The sequence below is a fragment of the Cyprinus carpio genome, unplaced genomic scaffold (genome assembly GCF_018340385.1).
Source record: "Cyprinus carpio isolate SPL01 unplaced genomic scaffold, ASM1834038v1 S000000647, whole genome shotgun sequence".
NCBI classification, from domain to species: domain Eukaryota; kingdom Metazoa; phylum Chordata; class Actinopteri; order Cypriniformes; family Cyprinidae; genus Cyprinus; species Cyprinus carpio.
The window spans coordinates 1-7,553 of record NW_024873381.1 but is presented as its reverse complement, the minus strand read 5'-3'; the positions used below and the strand labels follow the sequence as shown (position 1 = coordinate 7,553).

The 7,553-nt window shown below is 42.9% G+C and overlaps 8 non-coding genes across 8 annotated transcripts; all 8 read right to left on the bottom strand.

Annotated features, from left to right (window-relative positions):
- Window positions 1-181: 181 nt before the first annotated feature.
- On the bottom strand, window positions 182-254 carry trnar-ccg. The gene has a single exon. It is a non-coding gene; the product is annotated as a tRNA-Arg (tRNA).
- Window positions 255-708: 454 nt separating this feature from the next.
- trnar-ucg lies at window positions 709-781 on the bottom strand. The gene has a single exon. It is a non-coding gene; the product is annotated as a tRNA-Arg (tRNA).
- A 989-nt stretch (window positions 782-1,770) lies between these two features.
- Window positions 1,771-1,843, bottom strand: trnar-ucg. Its single transcript has one exon. It is a non-coding gene; the product is annotated as a tRNA-Arg (tRNA).
- A 647-nt stretch (window positions 1,844-2,490) lies between these two features.
- Window positions 2,491-2,563, bottom strand: trnar-ccg. Its single transcript has one exon. It is a non-coding gene; the product is annotated as a tRNA-Arg (tRNA).
- Window positions 2,564-5,244: 2,681 nt separating this feature from the next.
- On the bottom strand, window positions 5,245-5,317 carry trnar-ccg. Its single transcript has one exon. It is a non-coding gene; the product is annotated as a tRNA-Arg (tRNA).
- Window positions 5,318-5,770: 453 nt separating this feature from the next.
- Window positions 5,771-5,843, bottom strand: trnar-ucg. Its single transcript has one exon. It is a non-coding gene; the product is annotated as a tRNA-Arg (tRNA).
- An 887-nt stretch (window positions 5,844-6,730) lies between these two features.
- Window positions 6,731-6,803, bottom strand: trnar-ccg. The gene has a single exon. It is a non-coding gene; the product is annotated as a tRNA-Arg (tRNA).
- A 458-nt stretch (window positions 6,804-7,261) lies between these two features.
- trnar-ucg lies at window positions 7,262-7,334 on the bottom strand. The gene has a single exon. It is a non-coding gene; the product is annotated as a tRNA-Arg (tRNA).
- Between the last annotated feature and the right edge of the window lie 219 nt (window positions 7,335-7,553).

The window sequence follows — 7,553 nt, the reverse complement described above, 5'->3', positions numbered from 1 at the left end:
GCTGATGCCTTATCCATTTGGCACTGGCCCTTTGTGAAGGTCGGCCCAGAGGCTTCTTGCAGTCCTGATGCAGCGAAACTGTCAGAGCTAATTTCTCATGGCTATACTGGCACTTTGAATTAATATTCCTGGAATTTCTTGCAGCCAACTTAGCCAACTTTAAATGAAACTCATCAAAGAACGACCCAGGTGGGACTTGAACCCACAATCCCCAGCTCCGGAGGCTGATGCCTTATCCATTAGGCCACTGGGCCCTTCCTCAAATCAACCCAGATCAACCCAGGTATTCATAGACAATCTAATGCAAGCTACACTGACATCTTTTAGGAAATTGCCATTTTTGTGCTAGTTCTCATGTTTCCTTTGTCAAAGATATAGTGTCACTTTGAACTTATCATACCGTATAATGTACTTTGAACTTATCATACCGGATAATGCCTTATGTATTAGGCCACTAGGCCTTGGGACCTGGATAACCAAGAGGCATACATAAACAGTGCGATACAAGCTAAACTGAAAGAGATTTTAGAAAATGGCCAGTTCCCAGCTAAATCTCATGTTTTGTTGTCAGGGCAATAGTACCACTTTAAGCTTATCACCCCAGAATTTCTAGCCAGTTCTATGCTAATTCTCATGGCAATATTGTCATTGTGAAGTCATCATCCTGGAATTTCTTGCACAGCCAACATAAATGTAACCCTTGAAAAATGACCCAGGTGGGACTTGAACCCACAATCCCCACCTTCGAAGGCTGATGCCTTATCCATTAGGCCACTAGGCCTCGGGACTTTGATAACCCAGAGAGATACATAGACAGTGTGATACAAGCTAAACTGAAAGAGATTTTAGAAAATGACCAGTTCTATGCTAATTCTCATGTTTTTTTTTTTGTCATGGCAATAGCGCCACTTTAAGCTTATCATCCCAGAATTTCTAGCGCAGCAAACTTAAGTGTAACACAACAAAGACATCCCAGGTGGGACTTGAACACAGAGACCGATGCCATGACCTATTTGGCCACTGGGACTTTTACTGGCCGTACCAGACGTATTCACAGACAGTCTGGCTCACACAAAACTAAAAAAACTTTCAGAAGATTGCCAGTTCTGTGCTAATTCTCATGGCAATAATGTTTCTTTGAAGTTATCATCCTGGAATTTCTTGCACACCCGACTTAAATGTAATCCTTGCAAGACGACCCAGTCTGGACTTCAACCCACAATCCCCAGCTCCGAAGTGCCAGTCATGACTTATCCGTACCCACCCAAGACACTTACAAATTTTCACCCAGAGGCACTTCCAGACAGTCTTATGCAATCTGAACTGACAGAGCTTTCAGAAAATTGCCAGTTCTATGCTAATTCTTAAGGCTGTAGTGTCTCTGATGCCATAATCCATTAGGCCACTGGGTTTATTCTCTAGTCCTGGTTTTCATCCTGTTTTCCTAGCCCACCGCTCTGCAATTTTGCATTTCTCCCTTATCTGACACGGAGCTCTTTCCCCTAATGAACTGATGATCTGAATCAGATGACCTGTTAAGTGTGTAAATTAGGGAGCCATGCAAAATATGCAGAGCTGTGGGCCCCCAGGAACAAAATTGAAAACCACTGCTCTAGTCAATCCTTTCACAGACAGTCTTATTCGAGCTAAATTGACAGAGCTTTCAGAGAATTGCCAGTTCTCGTGGTTTGTTTTCATGGCTATAGTGCAACTTTAAACTTATCATCCTTGATTTCCTTGCAAAGCCAATTTAAATGTAGCCTCTAAAGAAGACCCAGGTGGGACTCAAACCCACAATCCCCAGCTCCGAAGACTGATGCCTTATCCATTTGGCCACTGGGCCCTTTGTGAAGGTCGGCCCAGAGGCATTCTTAGGCAGTCTGATGCAAGCGAAACTGTCAGAGCTTTCAGAAAATTGCGAGTTCTCATGTTTTATTGCCATGGCTATAGTGCCACTTTAAACTTATCACCCCAGAATTTCTAGTGCAGCCAACTTAAGTGTAACACAACAAAGACAACCAAGGTGGGACTTGAACACAGAGACTGATTCCATAACCCATTAGGCAACTGGGATTTTACTGGCAGAACCAGACGTATTCACAGACAATCTGGCTCACACTAAACTAAAAATTCTTTCAGAAGATTGCCAGTTCTATGCTAACTCTCATTTTACTTTGTCACAGCTATTGTGTCACCTTGAACTCATCATCCTGGAATTTCTTGCACAGCAGCAAATTAAATGTATCCCCTCAAAAAAAATGACCCAGTTGGGACTTGAACCAAGAATCCCCAGCTCCGAAGTCTGATGTCATACCCAGGAGGCCTCTTTTTTTCAGGTCGAACCATTCACAGACAGTCTTATGCAAGCTGAACTGACAGAGCTTTCAGAAGATTGCCAGTTCTATGCTAATTCTCATGGCTATACTGGCACTTTGAATTAATATTCCTGGAATTTCTTGCATAGCCAACTTAAATGAAACTCCTCAAAGACGACCCAGGTGGGACTTGAACCCACAATCCCCAGCTCCGGAGGCTGATGCCTTATCCATTAGGCCACTGGGCTCTTCCTCAAATTAACCCAGATCAACCCAGGTATTCATAGACAGTCTAATGCAAGCTACACTGACATCTTCTAGGAAATTGCCATTTTTATGCTAGTTCTCATGTTCCTTTGTCAAAGCTATAGTGTCACTTTGAACTTATCATACCGTATAATGTACTTTGAACTTATCATATCCGGATAATGCCTTATGTATTAGGCCACTAGGCCTTGGGACCTGGATAACCAAGAGGCATACATAAACAGGTGCGATACAAGCTAAACTGAAAGAGATTTTAGAAAATGGCCAGTTCCCAGCTAAATCTCATGTTTTGTTGTCAGGGCAATAGTAACACTTTAAGCTTATCACCCCAGAATTTCTAGCCAGTTCTATGCTAATTCTCATGGCAATATTGTCATTGTGAAGTCATCATCCTGGAATTTCTTGCACAGCCAACATAAATGTAACCCTTGAAAAATGACCATATTGTGAAAAGGTGGGACTTGAACCCACAATCCCCAGCTTCGAAGGCTGATGCCTTATCCATTAGGCCACTAGGCCTCGGGACTTTGATAACCCAGAGGGATACATAGACAGTGTGATACAAGCTAAACTGAAAGAGATTTTAGAAAATGACCAGTTCTATGCTAATTCTCATGTTTTTTTTTTTTTTTGTCATGGCAATAGCGCCACTTTAAGCTTATCATCCCAGAATTTCTAGCGCAGCAAACTTAAGTGTAACACAACAAAGACATCCCAGGTGGGACCTGAACACAGAGACCGATGCCATGACCCAATTTGGCCACTGGAGTGTTTTTTACTGGCAGTACCAGACGTATTCACAGACAGTCTGGCTCACACAAAACTAAAAAAACTTTCAGAAGATTGCCAGTTCTGTGCTAATTCTCATGGCAATAATGTTTCTTTGAAGTTATCATCCTGGAATTTCTTGCACAGCCGACTTAAATGTAATCCTTGCAAGACGACCCAGTCTGGACTTGAACCCACAATCCTGAGCTCCGGAGTCTGACGTCATACCCACAAGACCACACTTTTTCTGGTCAAGTTCTTTTCAGACAGTCTAATGCTAGCTGAACTGACAGAGCTTTCAGAAGATTGCCAGTTCTACGCTAATTCTCATGGCTATACTGGCACTTTGAATTAATCTTCCTGGAATTTCTTGCATAGCCAACTTAAATGAAACTCCTCAAAGACTACCCCCAGGTGGGACTTGAACCCACAATCCCCAGCTCCGGAGGCTGATGCCTTATCCCATTAGGCCACTGGATGTTTCCTTCCTCAAATCCACCCAGATCCCCAGGTTGAAGACGAGAGCTTCTCAAGAAGTTCCTCAGGGTCTTCACCTCATTCTCTCTCCCCTGGCTCCGAATTAACAGCGCCTTTTTTTGGCCACCGGGCCACTTACACATGCCCACCCAGAGGCACTTACTATACAGTCTGAGGCAATCTAAACTGTCAGAGTATCGTTCAGCAAATTTATGCTAATTCTCAAGGCTATAGTGTCTCAGATGCCATAATCTATTAGGCCACTCTGTTCACTGGGTTTATTCTCTATGTCCAGGCTGGTTTTTTCATCCTCAGTTTCTCAGGACCCACCGCTCTGCACATTTTGCATTTTTCCCTTATCTGGACACACTTTTTCATTTGAATTTCATGGAGCTCTTTCCCAATGAGCTGATGATGCTGAATCAGGTGTGTAAAAAAGGGAGCCAGCAAAAAATATGCAGAGCTGTGGGGCCCCCAGGAACAAAATTGAAAACCACTGCTTTAGTCAATTCCAGTTCACAGACAGTCTTATTGCGAGCTAAATTGACAGAGCTTTAAATGAGAATTGGCCCAGTGGGTTCTTTGTTTAATTTCATGGCTATAGTGGCCAACTTTAATCTTATCATCCTTGATTTCATAGACTTGCACAGCCAATTTAAATGTAGCCTCTTAGAAAAGACCACTACCCAGGTGGGACTCGAACCCACAATCCCCAGCTCCGAAGGCTGAGCAAACCTTATCCATTTGGCCCACTGGGGACCTTTGTGAAGGTCGGCCCAGAGGCATTCTTAGGCAGTTGATGCAAGCGAAACTGACAGAGCTTTTAGAAAATGCGAGTTCTCATGTTTTATTTTTTTTGTCATGGCAATAGTGCCACTTTAAACTTATCATCCCAGAATTGAAGACAGAGACTGATGCCATTAGTAACACAACAAAGACAACCCAGGTGGGACTTGAAGACAGAGACTGATGCCATTAGACCACTCGGACTTTTACTGGCAGAACCAGAGGTATTCACACAGTCGGGCTCACACTAAACTAAAAAATCTTTCAGAAGACTGGCAGTTCTATGCAAGTTCTCATGTTCCGTTGTTAACTTCATTCACTTTGCACAGCTATTGTGTCACCTTGAATTAATCATCCTGGAATTTCTTGCACAGCCAAATTAAATGTATCCCCTCAAAAAACGACCCAGGTGGGACTTGAACCAAGAATCCCCAGCTCCGAAGTCTGATGTCATATCCATAAGGCCTCTTTTTTCAGGTCACGTTCTTTTCAGACAGTCTTATGCTAGCTGAACTGACAGAGCTTTCAGAAGATTGCCAGTTCTACGCTAATTCTCATGGCTATACTGGCACTTTGAATTAATATTCCTGGAATTTCTTGCATAGCCAACTTAAATGAAACTCCTCAAAGACGACCCAGGTGGGACTTGAACCCACAATCCCCAGCTCCGGAGGCTGATGCCTTATCCATTAGGCCACTGGGCCCTTCCTCAAATCAACCCAGATCAACCCAGGTATTCATAGACAGTCTAATGCAAGCTACACTGACATCTTTTAGGAAATTGCCATTTTTGTGCTAGTTCTCATGTTCCTTTGTCAAAGCTATAGTGTCACTTTGAACTTATCATACCGTATAATGTACTTTGAACTTATCATACCGGATAATGCCTTATGTATTAGGCTACTAGGCCTTGGGACCTGGATAACCAAGAGGCATACATAAACAGTGCGATACAAGCTAAACTGAAAGAGATTTTAGAAAATGGCCAGTTCCCAGCTAATTCTCATGTTTTGTTGTCAGGGCAATAGTACCACTTTAAGCTTATCACCCCAGAATTTCTATCCAGTTCTATGCTAATTCTCATGGCAATATTGTCATTGTGAAGTCATCATCCTGGAATTTCTTGCACAGCCAACATAAATGTAACCCTTGAAAAATGACCCAGGTGGGACTTGAACCCACAATCCCCAGCTTCGAAGGCTGATGCCTTAACCATTAGGCCACTAGGCCTTGGGACTTTGATAACCCAGAGGGATACATAGACAGTGTGATACAAGCTAAACTGAAAGAGATTTTAGAAAATGACCAGTTCTATGCTAATTCTCATGTTTTTTTTTTTTGTCATGGCAATAGCGCCACTTTAAGCTTATCATCCCAGAATTTCTAGCGCAGCAAACTTAAGTGTAACACAACAAAGACATCCCAGGTGGGACTTGAACACAGAGACCGATGCCATGACCTATTTGGCCACTGGGACTTTTACTGGCAGTACCAGACGTATTCACAGACAGTCTGGCTCACACTAAACTAAAAAAAACTTTCAGAAGATTGCCAGTTCTGTGCTAATTCTCATGGCAATAATGTTTCTTTGAAGTTATCATCCTGGAATTTCTTGCACAGCCGACTTAAATGTAATCCTTGCAAGACGACCCAGTCTGGACTTGAACCCACAATCCTGAGCTCCGGAGTCTGACGTCATACCCACAAGACCACTTTTTCTGGTCAAGTTCTTTTCAGACAGTCTTATGCTAGCTGAACTGACAGAGCTTTCAGAAGATTGCCAGTTCTACGCTAATTCTCATGGCTATACTGGCACTTTGAATTAATCTTCCTGGAATTTCTTGCATAGCCAGCTGAACTTAAATGAAACTCCTCAAAGACGACCCAGGTGGGACTTGAACCCACAATCCCCAATCCCTGAGCTCCGGAGTCTGACGTCATACCCACAAGACCACTTTTTCTGGTCAAGTTCTTTTCAGACAGTCTTATGCTAGCTGAACTGACAGAGCTTTCAGAAGATTGCCAGTTCTACGCTAATTCTCATGGCTATACTGGCACTTTGAATTAATCTTCCTGGAATTTCTTGCATAGCCAACTTAAATGAAACTCCTCAAAGACGACCCAGGTGGGACTTGAACCCACAATCCCCAGCTCCGGAGGCTGATGCCTTATCCATTAGGCCACTGGGCCCTTCCTCAAATCAACCCAGATCAACCCAGGTATTCATAGACAGTCTAATGCAAGCTACACTGACATCTTTTAGGAAATTGCCATTTTTGTGCTAGTTCTCATGTTCCTTTGTCAAAGCTATAGTGTCACTTTGAACTTATCATACCGTATAATGTACTTTGAACTTATCATACCGGATAATAATGCCTTATGTATTAGGCCACTAGGCCTTGGGACCTGGATAACCAAGAGGCATACATAAACAGTGCGATACAAGCTAAACTGAAAGAGATTTTAGAAAATGGCCAGTTCCCAGCTAAATCTCATGTTTTGTTGTCAGGGCAATAGTACCACTTTAAGCTAATCACCCCAGAATTTCTAGCCAGTTCTATGCTAATTCTCATGGCAATATTGTCATTGTGAAGTCATCATCCTGGAATTTCTTGCACAGCCAACTTAAATGTAACCCTTGAAAGACCAAACCCAGGTGGGACTTGAACCCACAATCCCCAGCTTCGAAGGCTGATGCCTTATCCATTAGGCCACTAGGCCTTGGAACTGTGATAACCCAGAGAGATACATAGGCAGTGTGATACAAGCTAAACTGAAAGAGATTTTAGAAAATGACCAGTTTTATGCTAATTCTCATGTTGTTTTTTTTTGTCATGGCAATAGCGCCACTTTAAGCTTATCATCCCAGAATTTCTAGCGCAGCAAACTTAAGTGTAACACAACAAAGACATCCCAGGTGGGACTTGAACACAGAGACCG